This window comes from Oncorhynchus kisutch, linkage group LG21, assembly GCF_002021735.2.
Source record: "Oncorhynchus kisutch isolate 150728-3 linkage group LG21, Okis_V2, whole genome shotgun sequence".
Lineage (NCBI taxonomy): Eukaryota > Metazoa > Chordata > Actinopteri > Salmoniformes > Salmonidae > Oncorhynchus > Oncorhynchus kisutch.
In genome coordinates, this window is record NC_034194.2 from 5,119,004 (window position 1) to 5,137,504 (window position 18,501).

At 40.2% G+C, this 18,501-nt stretch overlaps 1 protein-coding gene and 1 long non-coding RNA gene across 3 annotated transcripts in view; both read right to left on the reverse strand.

Annotated features, from left to right (window-relative positions):
* Positions 1 to 18,501, reverse strand: part of negr1 (neuronal growth regulator 1) — a 372,829-nt gene that overhangs the window by 113,606 nt on the left and 240,722 nt on the right. The gene's annotated exons all lie outside the window — the stretch shown is intronic.
* On the reverse strand, positions 14,524 to 16,010 carry LOC109866477 (uncharacterized). Its single transcript, XR_002251692.2, has 3 exons — positions 15,814 to 16,010; positions 15,029 to 15,149; positions 14,524 to 14,685 (listed from the first exon to the last, which is right to left on the reverse strand). It is a non-coding gene; the product is annotated as an uncharacterized LOC109866477 (long non-coding RNA).

The following is an 18,501-nucleotide window of genomic DNA, read 5'->3' on the forward strand; positions in this document are numbered from 1 at the left end:
TATTATTATTTATTTTACCCCCTTTTTTCTCCCCAATTTCGTGGTATCTAATTGTTAGTAGCTACTATCTTGTCTCATCGCTACAACTCCCGTAAGGGCTCGGGAGAGACGAAGGTTGAAAGTCATGCATCCTCCGATACACAACCCAACCAAGCCGCACTGCTTCTTAACACAGCACGCATCCAACCCGGAAGCCAGCCGCACCAATGTGTCGGAGGAAACACCGTGCACCTGGCAACCTTGGTTAGCGTGCACTGCACCCGGTCCACCACAGGAGTCGCTGGTGCGCGATGAGACAAGGATATCCCTACCGGCCAATCCCTCCCTAACCCGGACGACGCTATGCCAATTGTGCGTCGCCCCACGGACCTCCCGGTCGCGGCCGGTTACGACAGAGCCTGGGCGCGAACCCAGAGTTTCTGGTGGCCCTTAACCACTGCGCCACCCGGGAGTCACAGCTTTTATTTTGAAGTGTTTTTAAAATTCCCTATGGAAAAAATGAATGGTGGAAAAACGATTGGAACCATTCCCCTGTTTGACCGCTAGATTTAATGGGTATTATGACACCTCCACTGTGGGGCTCTATTGAGACACAAATCACCAGTACAGAACATCTTATTCAATGTTCTTCTGAAAGAGCAGGGCACTCCATATACAGGTGTGTGCTGGTGTTCTTTTAGCAAGCTCGTACTGTGCATACCCTGTAATGAATATGCTACCTTTCATTGCACTACGTATCATTGCTGACGTCAACAGTCCACTTAGACAGATGAGGCGCGAAGAGAAAGATGCATTGCAACGCTGAAGGGTGTGTGCGAGTGTGTGCATGTCGAATGTCTTTCTGTGGCAGTACAGCACAAGCTACCAAAGACACAAGTCTACCATCTTTCACATGGAGTCCTTATAAACATAATACTGATCATTCTGTTTGTGTATGTTGATTTCCTGTACTTGCGTGTCTCCCAATTACATCTGCATCCCTACGCCTCTGTACTCTGGAGAAGAGAGACCTAAGAATGCAAATCTAGTGGGCAAGTGAGACAGGTGCTGTGTTGAGGGGTATTGGCAAGGGCTTGACAGGCTGCCAGTGTGTATGTGTGTGTGTGTGTGTGTGTGTGTGTGGACACGGGTGCCTGCATTTGTGTCTGTCTGTCAGTGTGTGTGTGCACGTGCATGTGTGGAGAGAAGGTAGAGAGCTGGGGCTGTGATGGATCTGCAAGGCCCTAAAACCCTGCCTCAATCTCACAGCTGGATCTGGACCTCTGGAAGGCCCGCTTCTTCAATTACAAACAACATTAGCAATAACCGCACCATAAACAAAGGCAACAAAGCAATTATAGCCTCTACTATCTCAGCAGAACAGCAAAAACTAAACTACAGAGAGAAACTGGACTCTCTAGATACAGTAACAGAGTCAAAACACCTCGTTGTTTCAACGGTTTAGAAAACACCCACACACTCCTGAGCCACAAATACACTGGAATAGGAAACATGGGTTTACCTTTAGTGTATTTGGGTATTCCAAGTTTATCAGACCACTGGTCCACAGGTGAGTTTAACCCTGATCTTACCTGGATTTGCCTAAGTGTATAAGTGGAAACCTGGATTCTCATCAGTATCCCTACAGATCCTGAACCGGACACATACCTTCTATGTAGTAAAACCATCTACTTTGTACATGACACAAGTAATTTTTCCAATAATTGTTTACAGAAGGATTATTTCACTTAAAATTCACTGTATCACAATTCCAGTGGTTCAGAAGTTTACATACACTAAGTTGACTGTGCTTTCAAACAGCTTGGAAAATTCCAGAAAATTATGTCATGGCTTTAAAAGCTTCTGATAGGCTAATTGACATAATTTGAGTCGATTGGAGGTGTACCTGTGGATGTATTTCAAGGCCTACCTTCAAACTCAGTGCCTCTTTGCTTGACATCATGAGAAAATCAAAAGAAATCAGCCAGGACCTCAGAAGAAAAATGGTAGACCTCCACAAGTCTGCTTCATCCTTGGGAGCAATTTCAAACCCCCTGAAGGTACCACATTCATCTGTACAAACAATAGTACGCAAGTATAAACACCATTGGACCACGCAGCCGTCATACCGCTCAGGAAGGAGACGCGTTCTGTGATTAATGTGCTTTGGTGCGAAAAGTGCAAATCAATCCCAGAACAACAGCAAAGGACCTTGTGAAGATGCTGGAGGAAACAGGTACAAAGGTATCTATATCCACAGTAAAACAAGTCCTATATCGACAGAACCGGAAAGGCCGCTCAGCAAGGAAGAAGTCACTGCTCTAAAACTGCCATAAAAAAGTCAGACTACGGTTTGCAACTGCACATTGGGACAAAGCTCATACTTTTTGAGGAATGTCCACTGGTCTGATGAAACAAAAATATAACTTTTCAGCCATAATGACGATTGTTATGTTTGGAGGAAAAAGGGGGAGGATTGTAACCCGAAGAACACCATCCCAACCGTGAAGCACGGGGGTGGCAGCATCTTGTGGGGGTGCTTTGCTGCACAAGGGACTGGTGCACTCACGAAATATCATGAGGCAGGGAAATGATGTGGATATATTGAAGCAACATCTCAAGACATCAGTTAAAACTTCGTCGCAAATGGGTCCAAGTGGCAGTGGACAATGACCCCAAGCATACTTCCAAAGTTGTGGCAAAATGGCTTAAGGACAACAAAGGCAAGGTATTGGAGAGGCCATCACAAAGCCCTGACCTCAATCCTATAACAAATTTGTGGGCAGAACCTGACTCAGTTACACCAGCTCTGTCAGGAGGAATGGGCCAACATTCACCCAACTTATTGTGGAACGCTATCTGAAACATTTGACCAAAGTTAAACAATGTAAAGGCAATGCTACCAAATACTAATTGAATGTATGTAAACTTCTGACCCACTGGGAATGTGATGAAAGAAATAAAAGCTGAAATGAATCATTCTCTCTACTATTATTCTGACATTTCACATTCTTAAAATAAAGTGGTGATCCTAACTGACCTAAAACAGGGAATTTTTACTGGATTAAATTGAGTTTAAATATATTTGGCTAAGGTTAACTTCTGATTTCAACTGTACCTGGGTTCCTAGTCCCTTCTGTTTATGGCAATGATTTCAGATAATATGGGTCTCTATACGGTTGTGTGGAGTTTGGATGAACAAGGGGCCATAGATTCATATCAGTCCTAAGCCAACGTGAACAATGTCACTCAATACTCAGGAGAGATAAAGGCAGAAGACTGCCACGGGGTCGACAACATGTGCAGAAATGGAAGCCAATAACAAGAGTAACAAAATCAATCGCAGTATGCAAATGCTAAGAGCCTTGCCAAGTCCTCAAAATCCTCCGCTGGTGTCATTGTGTGGGCCATTGATTAACATGCATCTGAAAGGTCTCTGTGACCTGCCTGTCAGTACAAAACCACATCCCCTCCCATCGTGGGCTACATTAGAGACCACGGTGGACACAATAGTGGAGGCAGCACCGACACTAAGAACGAACAGACCACGCAGTCTGTGACATTTTCAAAGCAGTGCAATAAAGCCTCCCACTTGTGTACCTGCCAGTGTTTGTGCCTTTACAACTAGCATCAATTTGAGTAAAATATCTTTCAACTTTTTAAGATTTAAGATTTTAATGAGTTGTTTATTTTTGCTTCACAGTTAACAATGTTACAGCACTGATTTGTGAAGTATCACATTTGCTTCGCTTTGAAGGAAGTAATTTTTGATCAAAAGTTACTGAATAATCAAGACTCTAAGCAGACATTTAGCAAAACACAGGCAAAATAACGAGTGACCTAAAATAGGTCTACATCTTCAATTTGTTTTGGGGAGATGCACAGATAGTTATTTAAATGTATGGAAGGATACAATCATATTAAGCATGTGCTGAAATGAGCATGACTGTAGATAAAGCCATACCAGGCAGATTATTCAGCCAGATACATGCCTGTAGTTTACATTTTGACACACAATGGTAGTTTGGGCCTAGTATAATAGTATACAGTAGGGGTAAAAATACGTTCAAAAACCTAAGTGCCCAGATTCAGTATGATTATCTGGGCAATGACTCCCCAGAATATAAACTAAAAACATCAAATCCAGTCCCATTTGAATAGTTTCAATTTGAGCCAGCTGGCACGTTCTTCATCATCATATATTGTGACTAAATACAGGTTCAGATTTTTTGGAGAGTAATACAAAGTAGTGCACAAAAAACATGATGGCCAAATAATCCAGGTAATTTAGTGTCTGGAGAGCACTGTAGCGTAGCTGTTAATCATGGCTGAGTTCCAGGAATAGCACAGCCTCCATGAAGAATAGGTCCTGTTTGACAAATTGCAAGTTGCAGGTGGATCATAAAGCAACATCCCATTATATTTACATTATGCATGCCATTTCACCCAAACAAAGATGATGTGTACAATGGAACAGCAGCTATACAATACGGTGAACACACACATACATTAAATTGTTAATCTCTCTCTGTTTGGATGATGTTGAACTGCAACAATTTTTCCGCTCAGTAGCATTAAGGGCTCCTCCGTTGTAGTCGCTTTAAGTGTCCCTCCAGTTGATATTGTAGCCCAGAAATATATTGAACAAAAATATAAATGCAACATGCAACAATTTCAAAGATTTTACTGAGTTACAGTTCATATAAGGAAATAAGTCAATTGAAATAAATTCTTTAGGTACTAATCTATGGATTTCACATGACTGGGAATACAGATATGCATCTGTTGGTCACATATACCTTTAAAAAGAGGTAGGGGCATGGATCAGAAAACCAGTCAGTATCTGGTGTGACAACCGTTTGCTTCATACATGGCGGAAAATGGAATACGCTGTCGTAAACGTCGATCCAGAGCATCCCAAACATGCTCAATGGGTGACATGTCTGGTGAGTATGCAGGCCATGGAAGAACTGGGACATTTTCAGCTTCCAGGAATTATGTACAGATCCTTGCGACATGGGGCCATGCATTATCTTGCTGAAACATGTGGTGATGGCGGCAGATGAATGGCAGGACAATGGGCCTAAGGATCTCGTCAAGGTATCTAGGTATCTTCTGTGCATTCAAATTACCATCGACAACATGCAATTGTGTTCATTGTCCATAGCTTATGGCTGGCCATACCATAACCCCACCGCCATCATGGGGCACTTTGCTCACAACGTTGTCATCAGCAAACCACTCACCTACACAATGTCATACACATGATCTGTAGTTGTGAGGCCAGTTGGATATACTGCCAAACGACATTGGAGGTGGCTTATGGTAGAGCAATGAACATGTAATTATCTGGCAGCAGCTCTGGTGGACATTCCTGTAGTCAGCATGTAAATTGCATGCTCCCTCATAACTTGAGACATCTGTGGCTTTGTGTTATGTGACAAAACTGCACATTTTAGAGAGGCCCGATATTGTCCCCAGAACAAGGTGCACCTGTGGAATGATCATGCTGTTTAAGCAGCTTCTCAGAGTGCCAAGTGTAGTTCCAAAAGGGGTATTAACAGCTTCTACCCCCAAGCCATAAGACTTCTGAACAGCTAACCAAATGGCTACCCGGACTATTTGCATTGACCACTCGAGTGTTGCTTTAGCAGTATGCTTAGGGTCATTGTCCTGCTGGAAGGTGAATCTCCATCCCAGTCTCAAATCTCTGGAAGACTGAAACAGGTTTCACTCAAGAATATCCCTGTATTTAGCACCATCCATCATTCATTAAATTCTGACCAGTTTCCCAGTCCCTGCCGATGAAAAACATCGGATAGGATTCTCGGGGTGCTGAGAGGTGTTGGATTTGTGCCAGACAGCTTTTTCCTTGATGGCTAAAAAGCTACATCTTAGTCTCATCTGACCGGGAGTACCATCTTCCATATGTTTGGGGAGTCTCCCACATGCCTTTTTGGTGAACACCAAACATGTTTGCTTATTTTTTTCTTTCTTTCAATGGCTTTTTTCTGGACACTCTTTCATAAAGACCAGCTCTGTGGAGTGTACGGCTTAAAATGGTCATATGGACAGATACTCCAAACTCTGCTGTGGAGCTTTGCAGCTCCTTCAGGGTTATCTTTGGTCTCTTTGTTGCCTCTCTGATTAATGCCCTCCTTGCCTGGTCCGTGAGTTTTGGTGGGTGGCCCTCTCTTGGCAGGTTTGTTGTGTTGCCATGTTCTTTCAATTTTTTAATAAAGGATTTAATGGTGCTCTGTGGGATGTTCAAAGTTTCAGATATTTTTTTATAACCCAACCCAACCCTGATCTGTACTTTTCCACGACTTTGTTTAGAGAGCTCCTTGGTCTTCATGGTGCCGCTTGCTTAGTGGTGTGCAGAATCTGGGGCCTTTCAGAACAGGTGTATATATACTGAGATCATGTGACAGATCATGTGACACTTAGATTGCACACAGGTGGACTTTATTTAATTAAATATGTGACTTCTGAAGGTAATTGTTTGCGCCAGATCTTATTTAGGGGCTTCATAGCAAAGGGGGTGAATACATATGCACGCACCATTTTAATGATTGAAAAGTAATTTTTTTCATTTCACTTCACCAATTTGGACTATTTTGTGTATGTTCATTACATGAAATCCAAATAAAAATGCATTTAAATTACAGGTTGTAATGCCACCAAATAGGAAACATGCCAAGGGGGTGAATACTTTTGCAAGGCACTGGAATTGGTAGGAAGGATGCTTGACATGCTTTTTATGTTTGTAACACAAACAAAAACATGTTTTAATCATTAATTATAAGTACTTAAGTAAAAATAATACATAAGTAATTTTTGGGGGTATCTGTACTTTTGCTATTTATATTTTTGACTACTTTTACTTCTACTTCACTACATTCCTTTTACTCCATACATTTTCCTTGACACCCATTACATTTTGAAAGTTTATCAGGACAGGAAAATGGTCCTATTCATGCACTTATCAACAAAACATCCCTGGTCATCCCTACTGCCTCTGATCTGGCGGACTCACTAAACACACATGCTTCGTTTGTAAATTATGTCTGAATATCGTGGTGTGCTATTGGTAAATAAAAAAACAAGAACATGTTGCTGTCTGGTTTGCTTCATATAAGGAATTTGAAGGTATATATACTTTTACTTTTGATACTTAAGTATATTTTAGTAATTACATTCACTTTTAATACTTAAGATTATTTTAAAGCAAATATTTTTTGACTTTGACCCAATTAGAATTGTACTGGGTGACTTTTACTTTGAGTCATTTTCTATTAAGGGATTATATATTTTATGAGCACCACCCAAAAAGTGAATGGGAAAATTGATTCAAATAAAACGCCCTCAGATGGTGACTTGCTGAATGTGCAATCCTAAAGGAGGGCTGTGATTGGTTAATGACTGAAAATGTAAATTTCTATGTATAAAATGGGTTATATCATTAAAAGCTCCAGAGTCCACTCTGGAAATTTGATGTGTTTTAACAGTATATTGTTAGAAACAATATGTCTAAAAATAAGCTAATTCAAAAAGGGTCGTTTTGAGATATTAATATTCATATTTTTAATGTTGAACAAATGAACGTTAACATTTGTATTTCAGAATCTAGACATACTCCATATTTGAGAGAACACTATACATATAATGACACAAAATGTTGTCGGTATCATGTACGGTTCACAGATAGATCATAAGGTCTTACAGGAGGCATGTATATGTCTAAAAAAGGCCTAAATACCACTTTCATTGTGATTTTCGAACAAATGGTTTGTGATACAAATGTAAAGAGCATCGTGAGAATTGCCAGAACATTCTGAGATACTCCCCAAAAGCTCGGACTACGCTGCTGTGGAATCGACCATGATTAATTGGTGTGTTTCTCAACGGAATATGATTTATTTAGCCGTGAACTATTGCTCTCTAAAAAAGAAATCGGGCAGGCTTTTTAATTAAAAGATCAATTAATAACCTACCTCTTCAGCCATTTGAAAATGAGTTTTCCTTGCAATTAAGAGACGGACTCAACAGTCCATGACTTATCAGCTTACACATAGAGCAGGCTTCCCAATACGGTCTGGGTATCATTGTCCTGTACTGTCAACCAGCAGTGGTTTTGTAGCCAAGATTTATTCATTCATTAAGATTCCTATTCAAAAGATCCAGAGTAACATTGTGCTCTTTACCTCATGCACACAGAGCGTATAAATAACAGTCATGGTACGTGAGAATTCGTGGGTTGTCTGCTCCGAAGATAACATGGCCAATGTTTAACACTTAATGAAGCCAAAGGCACACTCCCACAAATCTTTGTTAATATATGAATGAGCTCATTGGATAGTTCACAATGTAAATGTTCAATGTTTACACTGAAGCCATTCAACAATGTAAAGACAAGGAGTTTTGACTGCGTAACCCTTGCTTGTTCCAGGGTAGTCCTGTCTGGCCACTGTTTATCATTAGCAGCGAGGAATTTATATCAGTGCCAATCATGGCCATAACTACATATGAGGACACCGAGTTCCGGACCTCTGTAATTCTTTCAAATGTGGTCTTGCTATAGATTTTCAAGTAGGAACATTCACTGTCTTCTTGGTAAGTAACTCTAGCGTATATGTGGCATTGTGTTTTAGGTTATTGTCCTGTTGAAAGGTGAATTCATCTCCCGGTGTCAGGAGGAAAGCAGACTGAACCAGGTTTTCCTCTACGATTTTGCCTGTGCTTAGCTCCATTCCATTTATTTTTTATCCTGAAACACTCCCCAGTCCTTAACGATCACAAACATACCCATGACATGATGCAGCCACCACTATGCTGGTGAGTGGTATGCAGTAATGTGTTGTGTTGGATTTTCCCTAAACATAACACTTTGTATTCAGGACAAAAATTGATTTGCTTTGGCACATTTTTGCAGTATTACTTTAGTGCCTTATTATTTGGAATATTTATATTCTGTACAGACTTCCTTCTTTTTCCTCTGCCAATTAGGTTAGTATTGTGGAGTAACTACAATGTTGTTGATCCATCCTCAGTTTCTCCTTTCACAGCCACTAAACTCTGTAACTGTTTTAAAGTCACCATTTCATGGTGAAATCTCTGAGCGGTTTCCTTCCTGTCCGGCAAATGAGTTAGGAAGGACGCCTGTATCTTTGTAGTGACTGGGTATATTGATACACCATCCAAATGTTAATGAATAAATTCACCATCCTCAAAGGTATATTCAATGTCTGCTTATTTTTCCTTCCCATCTACCAATAGGTGCCCTTCTTTGCTTAGCATTGGAAAACCTCCCTGGTCTTTGTGGTTGAATCATTGCTTGAAATTCACTGCTCAATGTCTCATGGGATGACGCTGGAGAGACAACGCAAGTATGGGGAGTCAAACATTTAATAAAGAACGGACATGGAACGAGACAGGAACAGCATCAGCAAACGAGTAACACAAACAAAAAACTATTAATGCAGCAGCGGGGAACAGAGCAGGGGAACTGACAAATATAGGGGGGCTAGTAAACAGGTGATGAGTGAGCCCAGGTGAGTCCAATTTCGCTGATGCGCATGACGAGGGTTAGCAGGTGTGCGTAATTGATGATAGCAGGAGGGCATGACGCAAGGCAGCCTGGCGCACTTGAGCGCTAGGGGGGAAGAAGAGGAGCAGACGTGACACTCAACTGAGGGACCTTACAGGTAATTGTATGTGTGGGGTACAGTGATGAGGTAGTCATTCAAAAATCATGTCAACCACTATTATTGCACCCAGAATGAGTCCATGCAAATTGTTATTTGACTTGTTAGGCAAATTTGTCCTCCTGAACTTATTTAGGCTTGCCCTAAATTGACTCAAGACTTCTCAGCTTTTCATGTTTAATTCATATGTAAAAAATGTTTTAAAAATAATGACATAATTATACAAAATAAATGAATAAATAAATACACACATAAAGGGATAAATACATTAATAAATATATAAATACACACAATTTAATCCATGAGCATGTACATACAAAAAATACTGACTAAAATGTATAAATTTTCTTTACATACTGTATCTATATGTATTTTATTATTTATGTATGTATTATCTAATTATTCAAACTTTATTCTATTCTAATTTTATTCATTTATATATTTATGAATTCATTTATTTCTGTTTTTCTTTCTCCAACATAATGAGCGGTGTCAATCAAACGTCTGTGGGTGGTATCTAACACACCATTGGTTGATCAATGTCACAGCGAGTTGCTTAATAGGTTGTGCAAACGCTATGTAAAGCTAGCAACAATAAGGATTAGGTTCAAAATAAAAGTTACACATTGAAACTGAGGCAATCATACACATAGTGGAATCATGCCATATTTGGACTCGACAATGTTTAACAAGTTTGGAATGTTGTTAAATAAATTCCACAAATGACAATAATATGTTAATTTGTCAACTTTTTTTTATTTTTATCGCACTGTGGATGTATTAGACTTCAGAATTGAATTGGGGGCCTGCTTTATGCATTATACAGCTTTGACTATGGAACTTGAGTCCATGAAATGTTCAAAACTGTGAAGAGTTAATACAAATATGAGCATTGTAACTCATATTGCAGGAAAAACAACTCATCATTCATTACTTATCTACAGTTGAATAGTCACATTCATTTCCTCATGCGGACAAAATGTAACAGTGCATGCAAACAGGCATGATAAATAATCTTTGAAACAAAATAGGCCTACAAGAATGGCTAATAGTTTGTTAAAACCCATCTGCTTTAATTCAACTAATTCAGTAATTCAAGAAGATCTAAACTCATATTCCCATGAAACTGATAGAGATCAAATGATTGGCATGCAGTTTGGACATTTCAAAGGTAAAAATTGAAGAATTATCCTTCACGATTGACAGTGATGGCCTATTTTAAAAATGTGTTATGCCTAACTAGGTGTCTGAGGGTATTCAAAATAGAACTACACCACTACACCCAAGATCCCTAGGTAAAACTGTACATTGCAATATGAATGTTCAATACATATAGGTTAAAGAGTAGGTTGACATGTGAGCTAATGTGGCTCATTTCACAGTGGTGTCAAAGTCCTGCTATAAGAGCTATGACTCTAATATTTGTGTAAACTCTTCACAGTTGTATTCCGTGGGTGTCACTGACTGGCTGTGGGTGTCACTGACCCACAATCCACAGGTAAGGCTGTACAGTGAAATATATTAGTATGCCCCCAATGCATGAAGTCTTGAGATTAACCGATTTGTCATTTTCTGTCAAATTAAGTAAGTATGTAAGTAAATGTTTAACATTTCAAACTTATTAAGCATTATCTAGTACAAATACGCAGGGTTGGGGAGTACCGTATTTACATCTAATCCGTAACAGGTAAGGGATTACAAAAAAAACATTAACTGTAATGCATTACCAGCTAAAATATTGTTACCAGATTACTTTTGAAAAACTAGATGATTACTTTTGATTACTTTCGAAAAACTAGATGATTACTTTGAGGATAACTTTTAAATTCAGAAAAGATGTTTGCAAAAAAATCGTTGACAATTCTGTTTTCTCAATGACATACAAATCTGCCTGAGCGAGTCTGACCACAAGTCAGAGACCACTATGATGACACACCAAATGTGTTTGATGGATTGCAGAAAAAGAGTAGGAATAGGCTTTTGGAGGCTACAGTCCAAGTTATGTCTTCTAATGGTGCGACTGCTGTCGGCATCCAAAGACTATCCAACTTGAATAAACGCTTGGAGGTAAAGATGACAGCAGTGGTTTGGTCTCCAGCGATACAGATATCACATATTATTGATATCTACATAGCACATTGATGTGAATCCTACTGCTGCTCTCTCATTTAGCTATTTGCGCCTTATGGATTGTGGTTGTTGTGTATGGCTGTTCACAAATCTAAATGTGTATTTGAACCCAATAATGGTTGAATTTAAGAAGTTTAAGCTGCCTATCAAACAATGTTTTTGAAACCAGTGGACAGCGTGAAAAATGAGCTCTTGCAACAGCTGCACAGTGCAGATCCAAGCCTATGGAATACAAGTGGGGCTTTTTCTTCTTTAGTAGTGCTCAAAACATGCCATTCCATGAGCGCAGAATTTATTTTCAACTCGAATCAATGAGCCCAATCAGTCCTCCATGACAACAAATTCATAAACAACAGAGTAGGCCTGGCTAATAAGTCCTTATTTTTGGGGTCATGCTCAGGTAAAACAAACTGGCTAATCTATACTTCCATATGTCCTATTCTTGAAAATCAAGGGGCATAAATTTAGTGGAATGACTGATTTCTGCTAGACTATGGTTTTTAATGTAAATATATAATTGAATCGGATTATTATATGTAGTAGAAAGCGATGGGTTTGAAGAAGCCATAACCAACCCATAAAATAAAATGGAACATCCATATATGGCAAGCTATGTAAACATTAACATTTATTTATCCTGCAATAGATGCCGTTCAATTGGTAACATGCATTTTTGTCTTCTTATAATGTCGCTAAAGGGGAAAGTAATCTAAAAGTAACACAATGTAATCAGATTACATTACTGAATTTGGGTAATCCAAAAGTTACGTTACTGATAAAAAATGTGGACAGGTAACTAGCGAGTTAGTAACTAATGAGTGGTCGCACCGGTCTAAGGCACTGCATCTCAGTGCAAGAGGCATCACTACAGTCCCTGGTTCGAATCCAGGCTGTATCACATCTGGCTGTGATTGGGAGTCCCATAGGGCGGCGCACAATTGGCCCAGTGTCCTCCGGGTTTGGCCGGGGTAGGCTGTCATTGTAGCTGACTTGCCAAGTTAATTAAAGGTAAAAGAAAATATATATTTTTTTTTAAATACGACATGATCCCACTATTTGCATCAGTTTCAATGCCAGATTTTATGTTGAAGGCAGACCGTAAATACATTTTTGGGGGCTAAACGTTATTGTGGCTAGCTTGTGCACATTTGCATGAGTGTTTCATTACCTAGTTAGCGACTGACTCAGCTACTTCTTATTCAAGTTTTTGTTGCATTTCAGATGGAGTGGCATTGCTGACAGGCCAGGATGCTGACAGGCCATGGCCCACATTCTCAAAGAATCTCAGAGTAGTACTGTTTTTAGGATCAGTTTCACACTGAGCACAATTACATTGACAAGGGGGAGGTCATCGTAGATCACTATCCCTACTCTGAGACACGTTGTGAATATGGGCCCTGGAAGATAGCTGTTGCCCAATAACTTGCACACCAGTCGTTTCAACACAGGACCCTAGAGCAGGGTAGGCAACACAGTCCCTGGAGTGCTGCAGGACCCTAGAGCAGGGGTAGGCAACCCTGTTCCTGGAGTGCTGCAGGACCCTAGAGCAGGGTAGGCAACCATGTTCCTGGAGTGCCGCAGGTACTGCAGGATTTTGTTCAAATTAGGCCCTAAACCAAGGATGTGTTCAGTTCGCGTGAACATTTACTACGTTGTGGAACGGTTTGCACTGAACAGTTTCCCCTGAACAGACTTGAGATACATTTGCTCCACTCAGTGGGTGTGTGGCTTGAAGCAATGACTGACGTATTTAAAGGGCAGCGGTGTATTTAACCCACAACCCAATCCTTCCCCGTTAAAAAAAAATATACATATACTGAATGCAGCCTTGACCAACTGAGCTAATTGATCAGGACATCGGTTGCCTACCCATGCCCTAGAGGTCAATGTGAATTTCCATATCAACAACAATAACAAAAGGGTTGATTTGTTCAACATGTGCAGTAAATGTTAACATGACTTTGGTGATGAAAGGTACATAATCAATTTGTCATCAGGCCAATGCATACTGTGACATGGGCCTGGACGGTGACACATCTTCAAGCTGCCTGACTGAATACTGTGGCCTTCAGCTGTACCAGGAGCAATGTCCTTACTTGGGAGTACAGCAACACTCTTGGTCTCACAGCCCTTCTGTCAATATGTATTGTATGTAACCACTCAAACAGCTACGGACACAATCATTGACTTAGTCACTTTGTCTACTACTTATCCCATTCAATCTTGTCTGGGATATATATTTTAGTTGGACACCTGTGTGATATCTGTTTGTATATGAATACAAATGTATTCACCCTGGACATAATACTTCCATTTATTTTAGACCTTTAGAATCTTTGTATTTAAGTTACCACAGAAATTAGTCAAAGTTTAGTGTGAAGACCAATGTGAAAAGGTTTTCCTTTTGTAATCTAACAAAATAATTACATTTTATATACCGTTATTTTACCAGGTAAGTTGACTGAGAACACGTTCTCATTTGCAGCAACGACCTGGGGAATAGTTACAGGGGAGAGGAGGGGGGTGAATGAGCCAATTGTAAGCTGGGGATGATTAGGTGACCATGATGGTATGAGGGACAGCTTGGGAATATAGCCAGGACACCGGGGTTAATACCCCTACTCTAACAATAAGTGCCATGGGATCTTTAATGACCTTAAATGACACTATTTTAACGTCCCATCCGAAAGACGGCACCCTACACTTGAGTTGTTTATACAAAACTTTATTGCATTTGGTCATCCCCAAAATGTGGCTTTTGAAAGCCTTGATGGTTGCATTCTTCCTCAGGGAACAGTCTGCAGATAGATGGCAACAGAGTGGCATGTTTTCTGATGTGCTGCTCTAAAGTTCCATAGCACAGCAGACACACCTGGGGATAGAGAAATGGACACATTTTAGTTTTGATAAAAGTCTGGGAGAATTTTACAGGGAGAGAGCATGAGTTTGAGTGAGTACATTATATCAAATCCAACCAGTGGCACTTAATAATATGCTAAATTATCACAGGCAGACTGCCATAGTGAAGTATACTATTGTGTGTAGCTTACTTCTCTGCTCTAGAGATCGTTGGTCAGGAGGACCATTATGTCTCTATATCACCTGATAAGAGTCGGATAGAGGTAGTGAGTGTGTTAGAAAGAGATACCGCTGGCCCAGGTCCTCCTACCTTGTATCATACAATGTAAAGGAAAACAATAAATATCATGACTTACTGTTGGTGTGCTCCATGCTCCTGCCGGTAGCAAGCCTCAAGCTGGATGCAGAGAAATGTCCTGCCTTGTAGTATAGTTGCATATCGATCGCCATCAAGTTCCAAGAGATCAGATGACAAAACTGCAGAGATTAACAAAATAAACTGTATTTATGATTAATGTATCAGTTTTCCTACTTCACATTCATGTCTGTAAATGACAACAATAGAGCTGATTAAAAGTATGCGTGCCTTTTGTGCCAACGGCTACGACAAATTACATGACATACATATGCATTTATAGCTAGCTAAGCTATTATTTATATTATGGCACCGCGTCTCATCTCACTAACAATTGCTAAAGTGGAAAGCAAATTCCACTTTTGTGGCTAGCTTCACATTGGTGATTTATTCCATCATGACATCACTCTCCTTATTTGACTGTAGTTAGCGAGCTGCTAGCTTAGATGCATGTGATTGTTGAGACCTAATTTTGCAACCCAACTGCTTCAAAGATGGATGATGTTAAGAATGATCCTAGGTAGCTAGCTAGCTATATGACAACCCTATTAATTAAGTATGCACTCTATTACTTAGAAGTGATCTAGCTAACATGCATTGCTTCTGACACATGCCAGTCTTGCTTCCTTTACATCCAACAGATATTTAGCTACCCTAACTAGATATAATAATGGGTTATGACAATTGCAGTTTATTTCATTATCTAGCTAGCTAGCTAGCCAACTCGACTTGTTCAGTTGTAGCCAAACCAGATAGCTTGACACTCACTCAATAACGTCAGCTTACCATGATTTTCTGGTCAAGCCCGGTCGACTCCTTCTTGCCTACCTACTTCCGTCTCTTGGTCTTCTAAATTCAAAAATATATCTCGGTAGTCCGCTGCCTTATTGTCGAATGCGAGCCACTCATAACACAGCCACCTGGTGCAGTCAATGGCTCACTGTTCCAAAACTAAGCAATGACAATGTTTCCTGTGTGTGCTTTTATGGGGCGTGTGCAGCACAGCAGCACATTATCAATTTGATCTCAAATTTTATTCATTATTTATCTATTTATGTGTGCATTTATTTATTTACTCATTTTTCTAATTACGGCAGATTTGTTCCTCCATACTGAGACAGGCAGTGATGTGGCGCTCAGTAGCGAGGCTGAGGCAGGATCAATGCATGCAGGAGGAAGCAGAGGAGAGGAGGTTAGTGGTTACAAAACTTGGGATCTGGGCCCCCTGAGTAAATCTGTACTAAGTTAGGAACCTAAAAAAAAAGATATGTCCTACTAAAATGCAATAGAAATGGCAACAATGCAGTTCTAAAAATGTAATTGGTTTTAGTTTCGTCGCTGATGCTATGTCAATGTGAAATATTTCTCATTTTCCCACTTTTAGGGGTATAACATTACAATTGTATAGCTAATAGGCTATGTGTTTGTAGATCGACTGAGGTGAATGAACCTACAGCAGCCAAGGTGATAATGGCTGTGGTCATTTTTTCTTCTCTTTGCCGTTTTCCAAATGGCATTTAAACGTTTTTGAATTGGATAGATAGAAGGGTTTCAGTTTTGTTGAGCCATTTCAGATCTCAACAGAACTCAAACCCTGGTTATGGACCTGGTGCCAATAACATTACATTCAAAGTCACTTTAACTATACATTAATGTACATACTACCTCAATTGGCCCGATCAACCAGTGCTCCCGCACATTGGCTAACTGCATTGTGTCCCACCACCCGCCAACCCCTTTTTTTACACTTCTGCTACTCTCTGTTCATCATATATGCATAATGTAAACTCACCCCATTCTGTACAAATGTGCGCAACCGCAACATTCAAACGAGGCTACAAAGAAAAGTAATGGGACTGTAGCGACTGTGTTGACTTCAAAATCGGGGGTGTGAACTAGGTTTCTATTCAAGCGTTGATCGACATGGTAATGGCTCTACAGTATTGGAGAAAAGTTGAAAAAACTGACCCTCCGTTACATCTTGACGTGTCATGTCGTAACGTACAGCACGCATAAAGCACCTATTTATGTCTTACAATCTCTCTCCACCAGGTGTAGCACTTCTCTCATCCTTTAGAAACAAGAAATGGACAGTGACGGGGGTAAGGGGGGTATACCTAGTCATTTTTTGCGTCATCATTGCATGCGATCATCATTCTCAAAGCCGCTGTTTACTTCTAAGATCAAAAACACGATTCAAATTCGACACAAACCTTCAAATAGGTATGTAATGACACATTATATAAACTCTTTATAGTGATTTATTTACATTTTAGAGGCAATAAGGTGATAAGTTGTACAGATCGAGTGAAAAAAAGCAATCTCTCCTTCTCACCATCACGCGTTAGTTTGGCTTCTCCACCCGCCATTTTTAAAAAGACACGACAAGGCTCATTGCCTGCTTGAATTATGCAGAAACGAGCAGTGTTTAGGTCATGTAATTGATTCTGTTGGAAAGGGGAGAAATTGTGCTTTACAATGGTATTGCCATTACAGTTGATCTGGAAGTATTACGTTTTGGGGGCGCTAAAATAAGGGCACGGACCAAGGCGATGTACGAATGTACGTGAGTTTACTATCGTCACTTTAACGATACCTACATGTACATACTACCTCAATAAGCCTGACTAACAGGTGTCTGTATATAGCCTTGCTACTCTTTTTTCAAATGTCTTTTTACTGTTGTTTTATTTCTTTACTGACCTACACACACACACACACATTTTTTTCTTTTGCACCATTGGTTAGAGCCTGTAAGTAAGCATTTCACTGTAAGGTTTACACCTATTGTATTGGCGCACGTGACAAATAAACTTTGATAAACCCTGATTTGACTAGATTGTTGAGGTCCCCAAAAAGTGCTTCTGTAAACGGGGTCATACAGAATTCAGCCTTACTGGAATGGGGAAGGGCATCTATTCCAATGAAGCTTAACTCCATAACACCATGAATAAAGAATCTAGTGAAGATTCTAAATAATAATCAGGGAGAGAGCTTGAGAAACATACAATATACTGTATATACAAACGGATGTGGACACCCCTTCAAATGAGTGGATTTGGCTATTTCAGCCACACCCGTTGCTGACAGGTGTATAAAATCGAGAACACAGCCATGCAATCTCCACAGACAAACATTGTCAGTAGAATGGCCTTGCTGAAGAGCTCAGTGACTTTCAATGTGGTGCCATCATAGGATGCCACCTTTCCAATAAGTCAGTTTGTCAAATGTCTGCCCTTCTAGAGCTATCTTGGTCAACTGTAAGTGCTGTTCTTGTGAAGTGAAAAAGTCTAGGAGCAACAGTGGCTCAGCCTCAAAGTGGTAGGCCACACAAGCTCACAGAACGGGACCGCCGAGTGCTGAAGCGCATAGCGTGTTAAAATCGTCTGTCCACGGTTGCAACAGTCACCACCGAGTTCCAAACTGCATCTGGAAGCAACGTCAGCACAATAACTGTTTGTTGGGAGCTTCATG